Genomic DNA, 24596 nt, shown 5'->3' on the forward strand with positions numbered 1-24596 from the left:
TGGGTGGTTCACAGGCAGTTTGAAGTGACTCAATGGAGAGAAAAGAAAACCACTGCTCATATGATTTAATATTTATTAAGTGTGGTTATTATATTCAGACCATGCTATTGCTGGACAGAGTTGGTCCATTGAAAGAATGTTCAAAATGGATGCAGTGAATATTTTATTCAATTATAAATTTAGGAACTATTTGCAATGTTTGACAACTGGCTTTCCAGCACTGCTTTTTGCAGTGCTGACTGACACATGCTGCCAAAATGATGTCATCTGGATTGTTGCGCAACTGCTAGAAATTCAACAAGGGCCCTGGTGAGCCAAAACCAATAGCACCAGCACACTCTTGGATTTGACTGAAGCTAAGAAATCTGGAGGAGAATGGCTTTCCATGTAATTGGCCTTCCAAGAAAATCCTTGTTAGACAACACACCTTCATTCCAAATTGAGAGAGGGTGTTGGGTAACTTTTTCAGAAGATGCCTATGAAGGATCCCTTTAGAACAAGGCCAGACATCAGGAAATCTACATCCTAAATATCGACACTGGCTGTGGGGCTGTGAGTAGGTCATTCCCTGGGACTCCTGTGTAAAATAAACAGATTTCCTATCTGAGAGGTGTAAGTTCTCTTCCATTTTTAATACTTTGGTTGCAGTTGAGTCCCAAAGTCAACTCCAGGGCAGAGAGGAAGTGGCCACTGAGACGTAAGTGATCACTAACCAGAAATGAGTGGGGAATCTCCAGTGCTTCTCACCGACTTGCTTGGATCTTGACTTCTAAGAGAGGCTTTTTTTTTTTTTTTTGATCGTGGATAAGCGTGGGCACAGATATGCTTTCTCCCATGCCTTTCTTCCCTTCTGTCAATAATTTCCCCCTCCTCTCAGCCCACCCACTGCTACGCTTAATCTGGCCTTTAAAAAAGGTGACCCTTTGTCCCTATCCCCACATCTTTCGCCTACGTGTCACAAGGTAGTCAGTAACTAGTCATTGTCTCACATTCATGCTGAAATACTCATTGCTGGGAGCAACATGAAGATACCAAATGTGTAAAAACAACTCATATGACGCAGGTTCTCTAAAATAATAATGTAATAAAAGGAAACTAGTCACTCATTTTTCCCTATTCAATTGTACCTTCCTAGTCATTATTTTTGATACTTATCCATTTTTTAAAGATTTTATTTATTTATTAGAGAGAGAGAGAGAGCAAGAGGGAGAGAGAGAGGATGAGCAGAGAGGAGGGGCAGAGGGAGAAGCAGGAAGCCTGATGTGGGCTGATCCCAGACTCTGGGATCATGACTTGAGCCAAAGGCAGACACGTAATGGACTGAGCCACCCAGGCGCCCCATTACTTATCCATTTAAACATCAGTTCCATGCACAATCCACTCAAAATATATCTGGTGAATGAATAAATGAATGGCTGGCTGGCTGGCTGGCTGAATGGATGAAATGGGCTCTCGAGTTCATTTTCAGCCTTAGAGTGTTATGACACATTTCTCCTGTTTCCATATTTTTCTTTATGATCTCTGTTTATTTCTAGAGAACAGCAAATCGCTTCTTGCACAGTGGGTGGGGGGGGGATTTTGGCAAGAAACTCATACTCTTTACCTGTCAGCTACCTTCCAGAAACACAGGAACTGAGAGACTGAGAAAGTAGAAAACATGCCAGGCAATTGCTAACAGTTGGTGGAGCAGCAAGTGCATGGGAGAGGGTGGCATTTGTCCCTATTTCTATGCTCTGATCGGAAGCTTGTACGACAGATGTACTGGGGGCTGAAGATAGCGGTGCTCATTTGTGGAGGTGAGATGCTAGAAAATGCGCAGGCCACGACTAGCAGTGGAAGCACAGAACCTCGGGCTGATGAACCTGTTGGTCCTGCTGGTGGTTTTCCTTCAGCAACATTTTTCACCATTTGTAGTGCTAGCAGCAAAGACAAGGATTGCTAAGGTAACATTTCTTTATCAGGCTAGAGTGTCAGAACTAGAGGGCATGGAACAGGGGAGCCTGGGTGGCTCCATTGGTTAAAGGTCGTATCCAGGGGTCCTGGGATGGAGCCCTGCATGGGGCTCTCTACTCCCCAGGGAGTCTGCTTCTCCCTCTCCAGGGAGAATTAATAAATCAAACAAATCAAATCAAATCAAATCAATCAAAATCAAATAAATCAGAAAAATCAAATTGATAAATAAATATTTTTAAAAAATAACAGGCATGGAATATTTTGAAACTACTGTCATTTTGTTTATTTCTGAGTAAAATTTACCTCCAACTTGACAAAATCATCATCCCCTCAAACTTTCTTTTTGTCGTTGTTGTTGCTAACCATAAAAATGGTGTGAAGTATAATTCTAATGTTACTTAATAGTTTTTTTCTGATATCACCCTTTTATCTTTTTTATTTGTATAGTATTTAAAACTTCTTTCTTATTCCTACTTTTATTTGTATTTATTTATTTTATTTTATTCTTATTTGGGTTTTCTTTTTTCTCACATGTGCTTATATTTCCCTAAGTACCAAAAAAAAAAAAAAAATCTTAGGGAGTTGTAGGAACAACCACATCTTCAACATAGTAAATAAATTCTTCACAGAGGTTATGAAATATTTCTGAAATAAAGATGGTAAAACAAATATCCCTGACAAAGGGGTAGTTTACTTACAATTACAAAGTGGGAGTTAATCCTTAACTTTGTATTTTAATCTATTTGTATATTTAGTTTAAGTTAGATTTTGGTCTTTATTTGACTAATAAAAAGTTGAAATTGCATAGATTTTTATATACCCCCCAAATTTTTAAAAATGAGAAGTTATAGAAGGCATAGCATTTTGACTTTTTTAAAAAGTTGGTAAAGAGAGAGAGAGACAATGTCTGTTTCTAATTACACAGATTATTTAAGAAAAAGAATTTAAGTCAGCTGATATTTTTCCTTTCATTATTTATGATTTAAACCAGCTCATCTTTTTCCTTTCATTATTTACATGACATCTAATAACTGGTATGATTGAGTTTAAATATTTGTGGTGGGTTGCTCTTGGCTCCATATTTATAGAAGAATGACTAAAAGAGTCACATGTCTCACCAATAGGAGTTTCATACTGTTCATGAAACACAGTACTGCAGAGGGTAAATTCTCTGCTTTCCTCATTTTGATTCTCTTCTTATACCCACGAACTAACACAAATCAGGTCACAAGTTATTAACAACATTGTCAATCAAGAGAGTAAAATTAGTAATAAGCTAAACATGCCCGAGCTCAAATGCTGTCCTTCCTTTTAGAGGAATATTTCATCAGTGACAAACCCAACATGTCTACTCATAACCTGGACTCTGAATCCAATGGAAGGATTATGTATAGCGTCTGTAGTTGATTAGAACCTGATCTGCTATTACATAAATGGTCTTGAAGGCCTTTGCACTGTAGCTAGTGGAGACCAACTTACCAAAGACACTACCCTCCCCCTACAAAGCAAGTCCTTGCGACTTTCACACAGTGAGTTCCTATAGAAGAGAGAAATGCTGTAAACAGAATAATTGCAAACCCCTTCATGATTGTGAAACTGAAAAGGGATTAGGCTGGGAACAGTCAGAAATAGCTTTTTTGGGTTTGGCCTTAGAGCATGGGCCTCCTCTATCTCATCTGTGTACAAATTTATTAACTACAGGGATGGGGTGGGGGTTCCCTGTACCTTGCATTCCTATGTAGCTATGAATTAATCCCCAAATGCCAATGTGCATCTGTTTTCCTTTCATATTTGGGGGCACAGCTGGAAATATTACACCGTTTGCCACATGCATGCGCTCAGCGCAATCTCTTGCTCACAGAGTGAAGTGAATGGGTGAAGAAGTCATTGATCCATCCTTTACTTATCTTAGTGTGTGGACAATAAATTGTCTCAAAATTGCTACAGATTTCTACAGCAATGAAAACAAAACAAAAAATGGAGAGAAAATAATAGAGTCTGTGTCTCTAAAAAACTAACTAATGCTTATATTCCACTATTGAATTTTAAGAACGTTCGAGACCTTAAAAGAGGTGCAAAAGTGAAAATGAGTTTCCTTGGTATAAAGTAAGAACACTGAACTCAGGATCAAAAGATCTGGCAAGTGAAATATTTTATAGACAAAAAAAGTTTCATTGTAGCTTAGATGACTGCTATAGATAATTTTTCTAAATGTCAAGATGACACCATATAATGAGTAGCAGATAGGGATCAAGCTTTGAGAGTTTAGGGGAGGGATCTCCAAGTTCTTGGGAGTTATAAGCCTCATTGTTATTTAATTTTTAGATGTTTCCCACACACCTAGAGGTGCTTTTCAACACATTTTAAAAATTTAAACTGGACACAAATAAAATACATACATAGTAAAAGAAATCCATTCGAATTGAGAGAGGAAATTAAGGAAATGCTTTACTCTGATTATGGAGTGTGAATAGTAAGTCTATATTTTGAATAGTAAGTCTATATTAAAGTATAATTAGTGTAATAAAAAAACACTAGTAAAAGGAAGAAAGTAATCCCTTACATGAGAGAATACTATGATATACACCTTTACCTCTATCACTATATATTACTTTGAATTACTAATATGAAAAGATATAGAAGTAGAATAAAGAAAAAGAACACAATTACATGTGTTAACCAAGTTCTACAAATTAATACCATCTCAAGAATTTTGCATTATTCCTTAGACAATTAGATCTATCCTGGGATGTTTTCAAATAAAAACTGGAAATCTCCACTATTGAAAAATAAATAAATAAAAATGCAGAGCATATCAGAACAAAGTAGATGTCCCTGATTAAACAGCAAAGTTCTGATTCATTGTTCCTCTTGGATAGACCTCCCAGGAGTACTTTTTATTGATGTGAATCATTTATCTGATTGTTCACAGGGATTCCTCAGTAAGCTGCTGAAGTACCTACTTTTGATCATTGAGGCCAGAGACCAGAAGACATCCAATATCACTGTCATTACTTTTGCTCCTAGAAAGATGGCAAAATTCTGGGGGATATTTTAGTCCTGTCATGAAATTTAAGATAATGCTGAGAGTTTAAGAAACTGTGGAATACCCCAAGAGATATTGTTATTTTAGGCTTCCAAGCACCTAAAAGTCTGTTTGTAAATAGTGATTGAAGGAGAAATAGAAGAAAGGGAAAGAGAAAAGAAGGAAAAGGGAAAGAAAATAAGGAAATTGATGGATGCCAATATTTACACAAATTACTCTGAATGGAAATGACAATGTAAAAGTAGGTTTATTACCACCCTCAAAGTAAGCAAACTTCTCAGGACACAGTTTTCTCTTCTACAACCCAAAAATGTATTCTGTAACTGTTATCTGCTTAAGAAGAATCCAAGGGTTTATCAATAAATGCAAATTATGTGATACATGGAGATGAAAAACCAAGTACTCATATGATGTACTATAGACACTTTAAAGTTATGTTAAAGTTGAGTTCACTTTTTGCCACTAACATATGCCATTTTTAGATCTTAAAGTCATATACATCCACTCCACATAAAATGATCTCGTGATTTTTTCATGAGTTAAAAAAGGGGGAAAGGGAGAGAAGACTTTTGAGAGACAAAGCCATGGTTGGAGAAGTGGTCAATGGCAAGGAATAGTCAAGATAATACAGGTAGCCTGGTAATTACAGGAAGATCAAAGAACCATACATCTCAGTAAAGAATCAGATTACATTTAAGAATCCTCAGCCAGGGAAGTCTGATTCCGTCCATGATTCAGTAAATGATGCAAAACTAACTCTCCTATTGAGAGTAACTATAAAACTGGACAAAATATATGAGGCAATTGTTGCTCGAATTGAAAAACAGTTAGTGCCAGGCTGCTATCCCTGAGAGAAGAAAGACTTACAATCATGCCAACTCTCTGTCTAGGGAAAATACCCTGACTCTGGCACAGGGAGCTGGAGCCCAAGCAAAGCATGATGATCTTTCTGAGTGGAGAAAGTAGAAATCAAGTATAAGGCTTTTAAAGTCACTAGAATATGTGATGCAGGGTGCTGGGAAGGACAGCCGTGCAGTGGAGTAGATCCCAGAAGTCTCCATGTGGTCTCTCCACAAGTTCTTGGCTAAGGGTTTAGCTGAGTATGCACAAGGTGAGCAGTGAATGGCTTCCTGGAGAGCAGCAATAGAGTAGAAAGTAAAATTAAGTTACCAGAATTTGAGCAATGCTGGAAGATGTTGGAGTTCCAGTCCAGTAGGAAAGGAAAGAATTTGCTAACACTTTGGCATCCAGCAACAAAAAAAACCACTTATTTTAGCAATAAGAACCATATCCCAGAGGAAGGTCTACTCCAGATATGACCTAAAAAAACTCTAAAGTGAAACCATCTCTACACAAGTTCAACTTGATTAGTTAGTAATTGGATGGCCTATCAGAATAATAGCAACACTTTCCAGGAAAAAGATAACAGAATCTTAAGACTCTAAGATGTATTATCTATGCTATTGAGAATGTAATAACAACTACTAGACATTAAAAAAAAAGTGACCAATAGTCAAGAAAAAAGCAGATAACATATCTCAAGGTAAAGCAGATGATGGAGTTAAGACAGTAACAATAAAACAGATATAATAAATATGTCTAAGTATTTAAAGAAAATATTGTCTTAATTATGAATTATTAGAGAATCTCAGCAGAGAGATGGAAACAGAAAGAGAAAGAAAAAAGGAAATGGAATTCTTGGACAAAAGACTACAATGGCTTAGAATTTTTTAAATTCAGCAGAAAGAATTAATGGTTGACTGAAAGTAAAATAAGAGTCAGGACCAAGAAGACAGATTAATAAAAATAACTCAATCTGAAAAATGGAAAGAGGAAAAGGTGGAAGAAAAGCAAAGATCCTTGGAAATCTATAGCACAATATGTAATTTCTAATTTCTATTGGAATTAGAATCCCAGAAGAAGTGAATGATAATATTTTAAGAAATAAAGAGCTCTCTCCTTCAACTATTCAAGGTGCCAAAAGGAAAGAAGACTAAGGGGAAGAAGGAGGCCCTTGCTCCTGCTTTTATGAAGAAGGAGGAGGCCAAGAATGTGGTCATTCTCCTGTTGAGAAAAGGCCCAAGAATTTTGGCATCAGACAGTCCAAAAGGACCTCACCCCCTTTGTCAGATGGTCCTGCTATATCTGGCTGCAGGCACACAGGGCAATTCTCCATAAATGTCTAAAATTGCCTTCTGTGATCAACAAGTTCATCCAGGCTTTGAACTGCCAGCTACTCAACTACTTAAGCTGACCCACAAATATAGACCAGAGACAAAGCAAGAGAAGAAGCAGAGATTGTTAGTCTGGGCTGAGAAGAAAGCTGCTGACAAAGGGGATGTCCCCACTAAGAGGCCATCTGTCCTTTGAGCTGGGGATAATACTGTCATCACATTGGTGGAAAACAAGAAGGTTCAGCTGGTAATGATTGCACATGATGTGGATCCCATTGAGCTGGTTGTCTTCCTGCCTGTCCTGTGTTGTAAGATGGAGGTTCTCTACTGCATTATTAGGAGGAAGGCCAGGCTTGGGCATCTGGTCAACAGGAAGGCCTACACTACCCTTGCCTTCAACCAGGTTAACTTGGAAGGCAAAGGAGCTCTGGCTAAGCTGGTAAGGACCAATTATAATGACAGATATGATAAGATCCACATTGTCAGTGGGGAGGCAATGTTCTGGGTCCAAAGTAATTAGCTCACATTGCCAAGTTGGGAAAGACAAAGCCTAAAGAACTTGTCACCAAACTGGGCTAAGTGTACACTGTTGAGTTTTCTGTATATAAAAGTAATAAAAAGTAATAAAAAGTAGTTCCTGGGTGGCTCAATCGGTTAAGTGTCTGACTTGATTTCTGCTCAGGTCATGATCTCATGGTCATGAGATCAAGCCCTAAGTCAGACTCTGCACTCAGCAGGGAATCTGCTTGAGAGTCCCTCTCCTCTCTCTCTGCCTCTCTCCTGCCTGTGCCCATGTTCTCTCTCTAAAATAAATAAATAAACCTTTAAAAAAATAGTAAAAAAAAGTTCATTTCAAAAAAAAAAAGGATGACTCAAATTTTCCTAGATTGACTCACATTTTCCTAGATTTGATAAAAAATGTCAACTTATACATTCAAGAATCTCAGTGCACCATAAGTAAGATAAATGCAAACTAAACCACTTTAAGATCATTATAGCCAAACTTCTGAAAGCCAAATATACAGAAATAAGCTAAATCAAAAACAATTACATGTGAGGAAAATAACAACACAAATAAAGCTTTATTTCTTATTCAAAACAATGAAATGCAGAATGCAGTGGAACAATATTTTTTAAATGCTAAAAACAAAATAAAATATAATAAAAAATTCAGAATTCTAAAATACATTCTAGAAAAGATGTCCTTCAAAATTAACATAAACAAGACATTTTCAGATAAGTCAAAAGTGGGATACAGAATATAAAAATGTATTCTGATAGACCTGAGTTTTAAGAAATAATTATGGCTATTTTTAAGGCAGAAGGGAAGTGATACCACATGGAAATTTGGGTCTATAGGAAAGAATGAAGACCACCAAAAAATGGTAAATGAATGAATAAATATAAAAGGCTATGCTTCCTCTTCCTTTTAGGATTTCCTAAGTGATAGTTGATCATTTAAAATGAATATGATACTATTGTAAGGTAGGGTTTATTCATCATGTAGAAATAAAAGCGTGACAACATTAAGGCAAAGATTGGAGAGTAAATGGAATTATACTGGGGCAGGTGTATTATATTTGTACACTGTGAAATGTGAAGAATTAGATGTGAAGTGTGAAGTAGACATGTGAGGTATTAAGTGTGAGGTGGTATAAAATTGATTCAAATGGACTTTGATAAGTTTGAGGTATACTCTAATCCCTTACTAATCATTTAAAAGTAATAAAACCCAATCATAATAATAATTACATTAAGAGCAAATGATCTAAATGATCAAATAAAAAGGTTGAGTTTGTCAAAATGAATTTGGAAAATGCAAGACTCTACTATGTACTACTACATGAGATGTATTTTAGATATAAAGATATAGTCAAGGTTGAAACTAAAAGGATGCAAAAAGATATTTCATGAAAACCATAAACCATGTAAAGCAGGCATGGCTATATTAAGGTGAGACCAAAATAACTTCAGGGAAAAGAGTATTACTAAAGTTGAAGAAGAACAATTTTTGCTGATAATAAAATCTACTTCATCAGGAATATATAATAATCCTACATACATATTGATCTAATAGCATACCTTCAAAAAACACAAAACAAAACTTGGTGAAGATAAAGGAAGAGAGAGACAAATTCACATCATAGTTAAAGATTTCAACATTCTCTCACAGTAATTATTAAATCATATATATATATATATATATATGATTTATACATTTATAAATCATATATTTATATCCAGTAAAGATACAGAAGGTCTAAACACAATTGACCAAGCTAAACTAATAGATATCTATAGAACACTACAAACAACTTCAGAATGCACATTCTTTTTGATTATATCTGGCTCAACATAGATCATATATTGAACCATAAAATAAAATTTAACCAATTCCAAAACATTGAAATCTTACACTATATGATCTCTGACAATAATAGATTAAGTAAGAAATGAAAAAGATACCTAGGAAAGGCAAAAATATTTAGAAAGTTAATAAGGTATTTCTAAAAAAAAAATCCATGGACTAAATTTTTTAAAATTACAAGTGAGAATACTAAATTTGAATTGATTTACAAGAAAAACACAGCACTTCAAAATTTGTAGGCTATAGCTAAAGAAGTACTTCAAGAGAAATTTATCATTTTAAATGCATTAATAAAAAGGAGAAAAAATTAAAATCAACTAAGTTTTGACTTTAGTTAGGAAAAAAGAAGAGAAACTTAAAGTGAGAGTAAGCAGAATAAAAGAAATAATAAAACTCAATGGAATTCAGACAAACAATAGAAGACATTAACAAAGCCAAAAGTTGATTCTTTCAAAAGGCCCACAAAAGGGCTAAGTCCCTAGAACAAATAATCAACAAATAAGGGCGGGGTAGATTATGCCCATCTTGGCATTAAAAGAAGAGGGTAATCTAACTATAGATCTTACAGTCATTATAAAGGCAACAAGGTAAATATGATGACAAATTTTTATGATAAATTTAATTATTTAGAACAAATGGACAAATTACTTGACAAATACCACTTACTAAAACTGATGAAAAAATTAAAAATCTGACTTGTCCTGTATCTGTTGGATAAATTGGATTTCTAATAAAAAAAAAAATCTTCCCACAAAGATACACTGATTCCCCAACGGTTTCATTGTTGGGTTTTATCAAACTTTGAAGCAGGGAATGATGAAAATGTGCACAAACTCTTAGAAACTAAAAGAAGAGGGAACAATTTCCAACTCATTTAAGAAGTTTGGAATAGCTGAAACACAAAGACCTGAAAAAGAAATTGTAAGGAAAGAAATTTACAAAACAGTATCAGTCATGGACATAAATGTAAAAAGGTCCTTTGCAAAATATTAGCAAAGTGAATTCAAATATATATATTCAAAAGTGAATTCAAATACACACATACTCACACACAAAATGACCATTGTGGCAAAATGGAGCTATTCCCAGAAATCAAGTTTGGTTCAGCATTAAAAATTAATACATGGGCTGTGTGGTTTCAGCTGAGAGAATTAGAGAACTGGATAGAGATTTGCTTCCACACTTACAATTAAGGGGAAAAATAATAAACCACTGACCAAACAAAATTAATAACTTCTCCTGAGCCCATTGGAGAACTGGTATGGCAGGGCAAAGGAATAACCTCAAATCCAGGGAGGCAACTGTGTCTACAAGAAGAAACAGAATTCATGCACTTGCTTACCGAGAACAAATGCCACTGCATGCCATATAAGTCAGAAAAAAAACATTGAGCTTAAAAATTTTAATGAATTACTCAAGGCCATATGGATATGAAGTCTCTGGGTAGTAGACATAGAGGGATTTTTACCCTCTCACAGTCCTTTCCTCCATGGACACCACCAGGAACTCAGAAGATGGAAAAGACTCTTAAAAATTTTCTCATTGTGCTGACTGGGGGAAGGGAACAGTATTCACTGCTGAAACTCTGCCCAGATTCATCTCTAGTATCTCTTCTGTGGAACAAAAGTTCTAATTTTCAGGAAGAAGAATAATAAAAATTGCCAGTTAAGGGCACTGGAGAAAATCCACAGTAGCTGAAGGAAGAGAAGAGAAAACTAAGCAAGTAAAACTCTACCCTGGGAGAGTGCCAGAAGTTAAGGCTAGATCTAGGGGCAGCGTACTGGTAAAGGCCATACACTCAAGATTCGAATCCATAATGCTCATCTCATACTGAGGCTTCATGAGCAACAGAGAATACCCCCTCCTCCAGTCTCCACCACCATGCTAACAAGTGTTGAGTAAAATATATATCTGAGATCACTCTAATGAGACAGATTCTCTCTGGTGAACAGAAAGAAGGAAAACTCAAAGTCAAGTGGAAAATAGACATTGAGAAAAAAGTCCTGGCCAATTAACTCATTTCCTAACACAGCTATCATTAAAGGAATTTGAGATCATGGTGCACTAGAGATGATTATAACAGCAGCAACCTTCAAACACAGCCCAAACTCCTGACAATATTAACACAAAACCCTATACTTAGGCTGTGAAAGACCTAGTATGAACAACTATACTCCAACAAATTAAATAATCTGGAAGAAATGGATAAATTCTTAGGAACTTACAACATACTGAGACAGAATCATGAACAAATAGAAAATCTGAATAGACCAATAATAAGTAAGGAGATTGACTCAATAATCAAAAACCTCCTGAAAGAGAAAATCCAACACCAAATGTTTTCACTAGTGAATTTTTACTAGTGAACATTTAAAGAAGAATTAATGCCAAATTTTCTCAAATGCCTCCAAAAAATTGTAGATAAAGGAATGCTCCCAAACTCATTGCATGAGACCAGCATTACCCTGATAGCAAAGCCAGGTTGGAACACCAGAAAAGAGAACAGTCCAATATCCTTGATGAATACAGATGCAAAAATGCTCAACAAAATTCTAAGAAACTGAGTTCAACAGCATATTAACAGGATCAAACACGATGATCAAGTGGTATTCATCTCTGAGACGTAAGGGCATTTCAAAATAAGCAAATCCATAAACGTGATATCTTACACTAATAGAATGAAGGAATAAATCATATGATCTAATCAATAAATGCAGAAAAAACATTTCACAAAATTCAACACTCTCTTAAGAAAATAACTCTCAACAAATTAGATATGGAAGGAACACACATCAACATAATAAAGGCCAAATAGAACAAACTCACAGTTAGCATACTCAATGGAGAAATGCTGAGCCCACTTCCTTTCAGATTAAGAACAAGACAAGAATGCCTACTCTCACCACCTATTCAACATAGTACTGACAGTCTTAGCCAGTGCAGTTAAGCAAGAAAAAGAAATAAAAGACATCCAAATCAGAGAGGAAGAAGTAAAACTATCTCTGTTTGCAAGTGACATGACCTTATATACAGAAAACACTAAACTCCCCACCAAAATGCCGTTAGATCTGTTAAATTAGTATCTAATTCAACAGTACTATGGAAATAATACGGAGGTTCCTCAAAAAATTAGAAGTAGAACTATTATCTGGTCCAGCAATCCCATCTGGGTATATATCCAAAGGAACTGTGATCACCTCAAAGAGGTATCTACAGTCCCATTTTATTGCAGTATTATTCACAATAACTGAAATATGGAAACAACCTAAGTGTCCATTCACAGATAGACTTTTAAAATGTGGATAAGTGTACACAACAGGATGTTTTCAGCCATGAGAAAGAAAGAAATCCTGCCATTTGTGATGACATGGATGGACCTTGAGAGCATCATGGGAAGTGAAATAAATCAGCCGGAGAGAGCAAATACTGTATGTTCTCACTTGTATGTGAATCTAAAAAAATAAACAAATAAAAGTTAAGTTCATCTAAACATAATAGAATTGCCAGAGGTTGGGTAAATGGGGAGATATTGGTTAAAGAGAACAAACTTCTGGTGTAAGATGCTTAAGTAAAGGGGATCTAATGTTTAGCATGATGACTATAGTTAATAATACTGCATTATACACTTGAATAGATATTTAATATTCTCACCACAAAGAAGAAAATGTAATTATGTGAGGTGGTGTATATGTTAACTAACCTTATTATTGTAATCACTTTATAATATGTACATATATGAAATTATCACATTTACACCTTAAACGTATACAATGTTGTATGTCAATTTTATTTAAAGTAAGCTGGGAGAGGACTAGCAGCAAAAATGAGATGCTTAGCTCCAAGTACAAAATTTATTGATTTCAGTATCTACTAGATTTTACATGTTCAGGTTTCAATAATAACAAACCATTATCAGACTAAGAAAAGGCAAGAAAATACATAGTCTGAAGAGACAAAGCAACCATCACAATCAGACTAAGACATGACATGGAAGTGAAATTTAAAATAACTTATTAATATATTTAACGAAAAGGAAACAACATGCAAGATCAAATAGGTAATGTCAGCAGAGAGAAGAAAACTATGAGAAAGAATTAAATGGAGTGGGAGATACAGGCATTCAGTTAGGGTACCAGTAAGTCACGGGGTCAAAGGTAGAGCATAGGGAATACAGCCAATGGTATTATAATAACATTCTATGGTGACAGATGGTAGCTACACTTGAGGTGAGCACAGGATAATATCTAGCCTTGTTGAATAACTACATTGTACACCTGAAACTAATGTAACATTGCATGTCAACTGTACTTCAATAAAAAGAGTAAAATGGAAATGCTGGAAAACAAAACCACAATAACAGAGATGAAGATTGCCTTTCATGAGCTCAGTAGGCTTGACAGAGACAAGGAATGAATCAGTGAACTTGAATACAGGTCAAAAGAAATTCTCCAAATGAAATGCAAAAGAAAAAAGAGTGTGTGAGAAGGGTATGGGCCAGAATATAGCAGCCAACAGTTTCAGATGATATTAAATGATCTAAAATATGCATGACTAAAATCCCAGAAGAGAAAGAGCATGGAGCTGAAGAAATATTTGAAGAAATGATAGAGGATTTTCCAAAATGAATAACAAACACCAAATCACAGATTCAAGAAACTCACAGAATACCAAATGGGATAAACTCAAAAATAAACACACAAAACCATCTAGGCATATCTTCTTCAAACTGCTGAAAACCAACAAAATAAGAAAATACTGAAGGTAGCCAGAGTTGAAGAAGGAGGAGGAGGAGGAGGAGGAAGGAGAGGAGGAAGGAAAAGGAGAAGAAGGAGAAGGAGAAGAAGAAAGGAGAAGGAGAAGAAGGAAGAAGAAGAAGAAGAAGAAGAAGAAGAAGAAGAAGAAGAAGAAGAAGAAGAAGGAGGAGGAGGAGGAGGAGGAGGAGGAGGAGGAGGAGGAGGAGGAGGAGGAGGAGAAGGAGAAGAAGGAGAAGAAGAAGAAGGAGAAGAAGGAGAAGGAGAAGAAGGAGAAGAAGAAGAAGAAGAAGAGGAGGAGGAGGAAGAAGGAGAAGAAGGAGAAGAAGAAGAAGACACATTATCTACAGAGGAGCAAGGACAAGAGTTCCAGCATGTTCTCACCAGAGAACATGCAGTAAGAAGAAAATAGTGTGGCATGTTTGAAATGCTGAAGGAAACTGTCAACCAGAATTCTATATCCACAAAAAATAGCCTTCAGAAATGAACTTGAGACAAAGACTTTCTCAAATAGACCAAAGCTGAAAGAATAAGTGCTTTGGTAGCCGACCTACTCCATAAGAAATGTTAAGGGAGCTTCTTCAGGCAGAAGGGATATGAACATGCTCAGAAACTTGGATCTACACAAAGAAATGAAGAGCACTGGAGAAAGAATAAAAGGAAGTAAAATATAATCTTTTATTGATTTCTCTAAAGATAACTGTTTTTAAAAAGATTTTATTTTAAAATAAAATTTTAAAATATTTTAAAATAAAATAAAAGAGAGCAGGCACAAGCAGGGGGAAGGGACAGAGGGAGAGGGAGAAGCAGACTCCCTGCTAAGCAGGGAGCCTGACACCAGGCTGGATCCCAGGACCCTGAGATCATGATCTGGGCCAAAGGCAGATGCTTAACCAACTGAGCCACACAGACGCTCCTCTAAAAGACAGCTATTTAAAGCAAAAAGTAATAGCAATGTATTGCATATTTACAGCCTGTGTAAAAGTAAAATTAATGACAATCTGGGAGAGGGTGGGAGGGAGGGATTGGAAATAGACTGTTCTAAAGGTGCTTAACCCACACGTGAAGCAGTGTAATTTATTTGAAGTCAGACACAAATTATTTAAAAAGTATATTGTAAATCCTAAGACAACCACTAATAATTATTTTAAAGAAGTTAAATAATTCAATAGAGGAGATGAAATTGAATTATAATTGCTTAATTAAACCTACACACCTTAATTAAACCTACAAAAGGCAGAAAAAGAAAAAAAAATCGAGAACAAATAGAAATCAGATATCAAGATGTTTGATTCTCACCAAACCATTTCAAAAGCCAGTAAATGTGAAAAGGAGGAGGAACTGGATATTCAGTTCCTGATTCTGGCTTTGGCCTTCAGGTAAAATATTCTGGAGTTAGCTTTTTTATTCCCAAAATCCTCCTCCCCAGAAAAGCACAGGATCCCTAACCAAGTTGCTGTCCTCCTGAGCATCGTCGCTGGGAGGCATCACATAGGGCAGTCCAAGTTGCCTTTATTTATTCAACAGAGAGAGAGTGAGAGAGGGAACACAAGCAGGGGGAGTGGCAGAGGGAGAAGCAGGCTTCCCGCTGATCAGGGAGCCCTATGAGGGCTCAATCCTAGGACCCCAGGATGATGACCTGAGACCAAGACACTTAACAACTGAGCCACCTAGGCGCCCTGACCTTTGAAATTATTTTAAGTCACCTTCATTCATGGCGGTTTGGGAGGGAGGTAAGGCCTTTGATTTACTTTCATTCTCACCCGATGGTACAGCCTATCCTTTTGTTAAATGTATTTTGCTGATATTTATGGAACAACTTGCTCTGTCTAATGAAACAAATTAAAACACTGACTTTTGCTTTCCTCAACTCAGTCAATTTTTAATAATCATGTTGTCATTTTTTCCCCAAACTTGGCACCAAAACTTTATTCATTCTTCTTAGAAATTCTGTCACCAACCTACTATAAAAACTGTCATTATCTCTCAAAGTCACAGTCCTGACATCTGTTAAGTAAAGGTTTATTTTACACTTCAAAAGTCAATCTGCACAGCTGAATAAACTCCTTCAGAATTTTACAGCTTGCTCTTGTCAAATATTTGGGAAAATAAAATTTGCTTTTAGATAAATATTTGGTTTTCATAGAAAAGAAAATACTCTTTATTGATTTTAAAAAAAAGAAAAAAATATTTTCATACCAATTGTCTTTTAGAAAAAAAAATCTAAAAATTTTTTTAAAAGTTGGAAGAATTTCTGTGTGTTTTATCTCCAGTAACTCACCAATTTCTTTCAGCTCACACCCATGCTGGTTGAATGGGTCATCTAAGCTCCAGACACATGATTAGAAAGATAATCTCAGCAATGCGATTGGTCAGGTGAATGAGAAAAGAGATTGATGCTGCTTTCTCCCTGTCCCTCTGGGTGCCCCTAGCCTCTCTCCATAACCCCTGCCTGACAGATTTGAGTTTGACCGTGGTTCTCTGTGCTAAAGATCTTCTCTGACCCCTAACAATCTGGGAGACCAATCTCTACTTGGTTTCTAATGCCTCTGGAAACAAAGCAAGGAAACAAACATCTCATAGTGTATCTGCCCTGTAATGGGTTTTATGCAAAGAACTTCCCATGTGCTACCTTGTTTAATCCTTATGAGAATCCTACAAGGTCAGTATTGTCTCTGGGTCTCAAGTCAAAGCTTGTGTTTTGACTCCCGATCTTTGCTTCTTCCCAGCAGCTACATAATACCATACTTAATCTTTTTAGTGACACACCTTTTTTTTGGTTTTGCATCTTACGATTTCAAGCTCCAAACTTTTCCATAATGAGAATGCTTGTCTCTGCAGCTACACAAGTTTGTCATCCTGCACATTCCTAACTGCAGCTTTGTGCTTTAGAAGTCTTTCCAGGCAGACTGTGTTCTGGGGAAGCTACCTTCTTCCTTATGTGGATCTACTATCCAATAGGAACAGGGTTGGGCGTGAGTACAGAGTTTACAAGAATGTCTGTAGATGAGTTCACATGTGGAACTGAGACAGTGTGCTGCTGCTGCTGACACAGAAGTCATGACACCTGCTCTCACTTCTCGCGCCCCTGGTCTTGTCCCCACTGCAAGAGGAAGCAGAAGGAGTGAGGCACAAGAAACAGGAAGACCTGGTCTTTGCTACTTGTTCTGCCATTAATTAGCTGTTTCACACTGGAAAGAAATCACTTGCACTCTTCCAACTCTGTTCTCTTTTTGTTGAATAAAGGGGAGATGATAGTGCCTACCTCTTTGGTTGCTATAAAAACCAAATGAGTCATGTGAAAGTAGTTTGAAAACTATAAAGGACTTCTGGAATGTCCCAATTAAAATTCAGTCTTAATACACCTTTGATAGAACCCTTCAACCTCTTTAGCATCGCTTACCAGTCAAGAATCTGGGTTACAAACAACTGGAATTAGTTCTGATGAACTCAGAATTTGGAGTCCGGAAGATGACAGCAGGCTCATAGACTCTCTGGGTGGCTTAAGAAATAGGAACAGATGGAGCTCTGGAGGCCAGATGGAAGGAACAGTCTAGAAGGACAGGGCAGCAGATAGTGCTACTGCTACTGCTTGATGCCACAGGATGCCACTGCCATGAATGGATTCTGTACTCTTCCTTTGGCTCTGCATTTCTTGCTTCAGATTCAAAGACTCGGGGATCTGAGAAGAGTAACTGGACAAACATCGTTTCCATGATCATGCCTTGAATGCCAGAGGATGGGAAAAGGAGGAGCTCCCTCCTTTATTCTCCATAACAGGTGAGTAGAGCTATGGGTCCCTCAGATGTCACGCACAGTGGGAGATGCCCACAGACAGAAAGAAAAGGTGAATGCTAGATGGTAAAACTAAGACAAAAATAATGCAAACCCATACCCAGGACCTCCTGTATGATCTGGCCTGACCCCACTCATTAGCCTTACCTGGCTCCACCAGCATCCACTCCCACCCCCATACTGTACTCACTTGTGTTATTTCATTTCTTCTTTTGTGCCAAATTCTTTTCCACTTCAAGGCCACCCAACTGCTATACCTGGAATTCTCATTTTCCTCCCTTCTCCTTTGGCTTACCACCCCCCTCAGCCTCAATGATTTCAGTGTCAATGAAATGTCTACAGGACACACTTTTCTGGCCACCATCTTCTTGGCCAAATCTAGATCAGAAACCCTCCTTCCATGTATACTCCCATATAAACTGTGCTTCTTTTTCATTGTGCTTATAATTAAATAATCATTGGCATTATTTTGTAAATGTCTCACTCGCTAGATTACAAGCTATGTGAGTATAGGGTCTTTATCTATTTTGTTGACACATGTACACATTCAACGAATAATGAATGAGTCAACAGAAAATCATGTGAGGATGTGGTCAGCAGCAAACTGAGACCCTCAAGCATTTCCATTTTTCCCTTCATTATTAGCAGGCTTGATCCTCTCCTCCTTGCTATGATGCTGTGAGAGCTTATCTGTAGACGTTTCATTGACATAGTTGTAGGAACATTGAATAAATGGATCAACAGATGGATGGATGTGTGCATGAATGAAGTAGCTGGAGTTGTAGTGATGAAGCTCTTCCTGCTATTCTCCTCTCAGCCTCTCTGCTGTGTCTCAGGCTAAATTTCTTTTGTTACATCAAGCCAGGAGAAAAACGAGAACAAGCATCTGTTTTCATCAACCAATAGATATGGACCGAGTTTTCTATTAGGTGCTATAGAGGTTAAAAGTAATTGAAAAACTTCATTTTCTCCTCTCAAATAACTTACCATATACTTAGGAAGATAGGTCAATAACACATGAGGAATTAAACAATAAAGGATGAAGACAGTGATACAAGATGGTAGTAATGAAAATGTTATGTGATGGTGTATCATTAATTGCCAACAGAGTATAGACAAGAAGATTATTCATTCTACAGAGAGTGAGGTTTTAGCTTTTAGAGAGGCCCTTCCTTCTACACCTGATACAATTTATATAGATACAAAAAATGTTCCGCTAAAGGAATTGCACCTTTTAAAAAGCAATTCCCTCTGCCTTCCTTCTTCCATCTCCTCCCTGCCTTTCCCGCCTTCCCAAACATACTTTGAGCTGTGCATCCTGGAAACAATTACCTGCTGGTGCTCTAGGTTTCAGGTTCTAACTGTGTCTTTTCCAAGAAACTCCCAGTGTGAACCACTGTCCATCCCGAGGTCCCATAGCTGCTGCTCTGTATGAGATCATTATGGAGGGAGGTGTAGACAGAAATAGTGATTGGTTAGGAGTGCCCATTGTTTGCTCTGGTTACATAACTCATTCATAACAAATTGTTAGAAGTTGCCATTTTTCATCCGGTTTTGTTAACTAGAAATGGGCCTATCATCAAGAATCTTTGTTCTCTCTGTATACATCATACATTCAGCCTGGGGATATTGGTTAGGAGCTGGGGTCAAGTGCAAAGACAGACTGACCAGTCTAAATCCTGGTCGTGCCATTTCCTAGCCATCTGTCTTTAATCTCGCTCTGCTATAAAATGGACGCTGTAAAAGGACTTACTTTATAGGCTTATCAAGATCTTTAAAAAAGAGCATGCATGTGATGGTTTAGCCTAGCACCTGGCACAGAGGTGACCCTCGGTGGATTTTAACAGTCAGTATCACTGTAGCCAAAACCTCTTTGGCTGTCTTCGTTGTTGCGTGGGTGAGCCTCGTTCTTCCTGTCCCTCTATTCTTTCCCACCACATATTGCAGAGACAAAATTTGTCATTGGGCAGAAGAGCACCTTGAAATTGTCCCTTTGCTTTGAGACCTTCATGGGAACAAACCTAGGTGAGTCCTTCACCGCCAATTGTAGGACAATGCCTGCTGATTTAAGTTCAACTTGGTTAGTCCCACCTGCTACTGGAATGCATATGCCATGAAGAGTGACCTTGAGGACAGGAGTCAGAGCCAGAAGTGTAACTCCTACAGAATGAATGTCCTGCAGCAGAAGGAGGAGACCTTCCAGATCTCTGCTGGGGCAGTACAACCTTGTGATGGAAAGCAGGCCACGCTTATATCATCTCACCTCAGTTTCCACCCCTGGGGCTCTGGTTAGTGAAGGGGGGCCCTTTTCTTCCCTCAGTGCTGTTGCCAACCCAGGGTCACCAATCATCTAGGATGATTACTCTGTTATGTCAGTAATCAGCAGCCTGAATGGCACTCATCTCAGTAAGATTAGAAAAAAATTCCCAACTGCATACTGGACATCGGCAGAGTGCTGTAATCGGGAAAACAATTTCCACCTGGGCAAAGCGGCCTTCGGGACAACAAATGCTATGCATTTTCAGGCAATTAGAGATGGTTGCTCTCCTTTCTCTGTGCATGTTAAATTGTGTGTGTACAGCACAGGGCAGAAACACTGAGTGCAGAGGACAAAGAGACCCAAGATCCTGCTTTTAATTAGCTTCTCCTCTGACATTGCTTGTGTCTCCTCTGGTCCACCCATCCTAGGTCCTCTAATCATTTCTTACTATGGGCAATGAACATATGTGCCTCTGTTCGGCTAACAGGCACCTGTCTGCACAAGGAGGCAGATCAGCCCCCACCTCCCAACTCTCTGCTCATTCGAGATGTTGAAGCCTCACATTTCAATTCGGCCCCTGGGTCTGAGGCCCAATTTTGAACAAGTTGGCATGGGGTGGGTTCTGGTGGTGTACTTTTTAATTGCATTATCCTGGGTGATGAAAATCTTTTTATTCTTCATGCATAAAGCACAGGCTGCACGGGGAACACGCTTCCCACCGTGACTTTGAGCCTGGGCCCAGATCCCTCCCAGGGCCACTTTGTCCCAGGCTCTAAGATCTTCTGTCATCTCAGTGCTCTTAATTGCCCTTGAGCAGCACCAGGCTTTTTAATTCAGGTTTTTCTAGAACAGCAGGAGGGAAAATTGAATGATTGTAGAAGGGAGTTGATGTTAATTGCTAATGTAAGTACAGGTTTTGTTGTGGTTTGAGATAGGCCTTTCAATCCCGTAATCTGGAAATAAAGTGGTGGAGATTAGAGAAAGAAGCACAGTCCCAGGGCCTTCTTGAGCAGCCAGAGGAGGAGGAATAAACGGGCCTTCCTTTGTTCCCTGGCTTTATTGAATCTAATTGTCCCACAATCAAGGTATCCAAAAGATCTCACTCGAATCAGAAATGCAAAAGATGCCTGTGAGGGCCACTCCGTGCCTGCCCCGATTCAGAGACTCAGGGAGAAAAAGAAGTAAAAATCTATTCCGAGCAAGATTAAAGAAATTTTATAGAAATACCCTAAGAGATTTAAAATACTGTCCATCCATACTGCTGACAGCGTGTGAAACAATTATGGAAGAAGAAGGCCTACCATGTGGGAAGTTTGGAATAGAGTCAAAAGATCAGGCTATTGACAGGGACCTTAAAAGAGTCAGGATAGATTTTTTAGCAGCAACAGGAAAGTTAATCCGCCATTTTGATACTAAGGGAAGGAGGTTGTTTTCTTTCTCTGACAGTAGTCATTTTAACCATTTCCACTGTTAAAATGGTGTTTTAATTATGTCCATAGCTGTATCCTCACAAAAAATTTTGTATAAAACATTTATTTCAGGCAATGTTAAAATACACACACACACACACACACACACACACACACATTTGTGTTGTGGTAGAGGAATATTCCTCTTTCCTTAAACAGTAGTAATGATAATTTTTTTAAAAAAGGCAACCCAAAGGTGTGTGGCTTTTTATACTAAACTCCAATTCTAGGCTCTTCCCCCTGGTCCCACCCTCAGCTGACCCCTCAAATGAGAAAGCAGAAGCCCCTCAACACTCTGTGGCCTGTTGCCACCATTTTGGAGGTCACAGGTTGCCTCGAAGACACCACTCGGATCTCTGTCCTAAAGCCGAAGCCAGGCCTGTGGGAGGTCGGGCCCCACTGCAGAGACCCAGGAAATGCAAACCGGCTCCCTGCAGTTACACTGCGAAGACTTCAGAATGATAACAGGTGACAAAAAGGTGTGTGTGGGGCACCTGGGTGGCTCAGTGGGTTAAGCCTTTGCCTTCGGCTCAGGTCATGATCCCAGGGTCCTAGGATCGAGCCCCACATTGGGCTCCCTGTTTGGCGGGGAGCCTGCTTCCCCCTCTCTCTCTACCTGCCTCTCTTCCTACTTGTGACCTGTCAAATAAATAAATAAAATCTTAAAAAAAAAAAAAAAAAGGTGTATGGACCTCAAGTCCACAAGGGCGACCATATTAGTCGCTCTCCTCTGTGAGTGCTCTCGTAGCTAAGCTTCAGGAGGGGAAGGCGTAGCAGCCAAATGACAGGAACCCCTGAGTGGCAGATGTGAAGGGGCACAACTCAAGATCCTCTGAGCAAAGGTCCTTCTGATGCCTGCAAAAGTCCTCCCACGCCAATCTCTGTGGCAATCGACATTCCCACTGAGGTCCAATTCTAAGGTCAATGCCTTATCTAAAACACTGCTATCCCCAAGCCACGGTATCCTCTCCCAATCTCCTTCTCCAATGTGGCTAAAATCCTGCTTATGTTGCAGTTGATTAGAATTCCCAGGCAGTGGGCAACCCAAGGAGTGAGTTCTTTTTTCCGTTTTCTGGCATTGCTAAAAACTTTGTCACACATATTAGGCATCTATGTCATGGCAGGAAATATAAATATGTTAATAGAAAGTGTCCCTTAGAACACTGTACCACTCCAAGTTAGAGGGCTTCGCATTTTTGTTTCCGGCCCAGCGTACTGCTGTTGAAGGCCGGTTACTTCTGGTCAGTGTATCCCCTTTCCAAACTAGATGAGAAGGCCTTACACATCACCATATGCCTGGGAACCCTGAGAAGCTTTCTTTCCTGGGAAAGTCAGCCAACAAGCTGAGGAGAGCAACGAATTCCTGATTCGGCCATTCATGGCAAGCCCTGGTAAGAGCCACCCATAGGTCCCAGCCACAGACACCTGCTCAGACTGTGTGGTAGGAACTCACTGGGACCTTGAGGACAGCCATGGCTGTGGTTTGGTGGTGAGAACCTGGGCATGGGAGTGAGGTAGATCACAAGTGATAGAACCACTCTATCTCAGTTTCCTCAGCTGTGTAATGAGAAGCAGGACACTGCATGGTGGGGTTGATTTTGAGATTAAAGTGAGGTTAATGCATGTAGGATTATGTCTAGCACATAATAGGTGTTCAGTAAATGTGGTCCAGGATTGTAATACTGGGCAGTCTGGGTCAGAACATTATAACATCTCAGACACAGTGTCCTGTGTAACATCCGAGGGACAGTCTGGAGAGCAGGAGGGAGCACTTCTCAGAACGGCACGAGGACAAAGACATGGAGGGGAGAGTCCCAGACTTAGGACAGCCTCACTAAAACCATGTCCTATTCTTTTAGCTTGGGTGTTGCCCGGTGCTTTTAGGAGTGTTTTCCTTTTTGAATGAGAGCTACTTTCAGCATGACCTCCCATTCCTGGGCACTGATGGGTCCAATTAAAATCCATGCACTCTCCATTCTTCTCCTGGGGAATCCCACCCAAGAAAGCCCAGATATGCTGGCTAGCTGATGGACCAGCAGGTTCTGAATGCTACGGTGCCCTGTAGCTAATGCAAAGGGCAAAACCAGTCATAGTGTCTGGCTACTGGCTCCTTTCATCAAGATAAGTCCCCTTCAGTGGGGAATTCTAGCCACCGTCACGCTCCTGGCTGCCCCAACACACCGTCCCTTTTCCATCAGCCAGCAGCCGCGGCAGCACTTAAAGCTGCAAGTGACAAAGACACTTCACAGAGGGGATCGATGTCGGGTTAGAGCAGAGCCACTCGAGAGCGGGCAAGAACAAAGATGTTCTGGTGTTCAAAAACTGCTCTGCCCCCCAGGGAAAGGTGAGAGAACATTCTGCTCATAGAAGTTTCCGTACCTGCCCACCTGCCCCTCCTGATCTTCACTGGAAAAAAAAAAAAAATCTGCTGTTTGATTTGGCTTTCATTGTTCCCACTGATAGCCATACTCAGTTTCCTGTTTATTAGGCGAAGAGGGAGAAATCCCTAGAGACTTAGAAAAAAAAAATTTAAGCCAAACCATATTATTTAAACTTGAAATTCTTGGATTGGTAGAGAGCTTGTAAAATCTACTGTTCTTCCAGAAAGAGAGCCATCCCTGACTTTTCTGGTTCCACACCTTGCATTTTCTTCCCTGTCCTCTGTGCTCCTTCAACTCGAAAAAGGGAGTTCATAATGCCTGCCTTACCTGCCTCTTGGGATATTCGGTGCAGATTGATGGCACTAAACTAACATAAATAATCTATGTTTAGATGGCACT

General features: G+C 38.8%; 1 pseudogene; it reads left to right on the forward strand.

Moving 5' to 3' along the window:
• The first annotated feature begins 1756 nt into the window (after nt 1-1756).
• Nucleotides 1757-7752, forward strand: LOC111155518 (annotated as a pseudogene).
• Nucleotides 7753-24596: the final 16844 nt, after the last annotated feature.

Source organism: Enhydra lutris, unplaced genomic scaffold, assembly GCF_002288905.1.
Source record: "Enhydra lutris kenyoni isolate GAN:26980312 unplaced genomic scaffold, ASM228890v2 scaffoldscaffold42, whole genome shotgun sequence".
Taxonomy (NCBI): domain Eukaryota; kingdom Metazoa; phylum Chordata; class Mammalia; order Carnivora; family Mustelidae; genus Enhydra; species Enhydra lutris.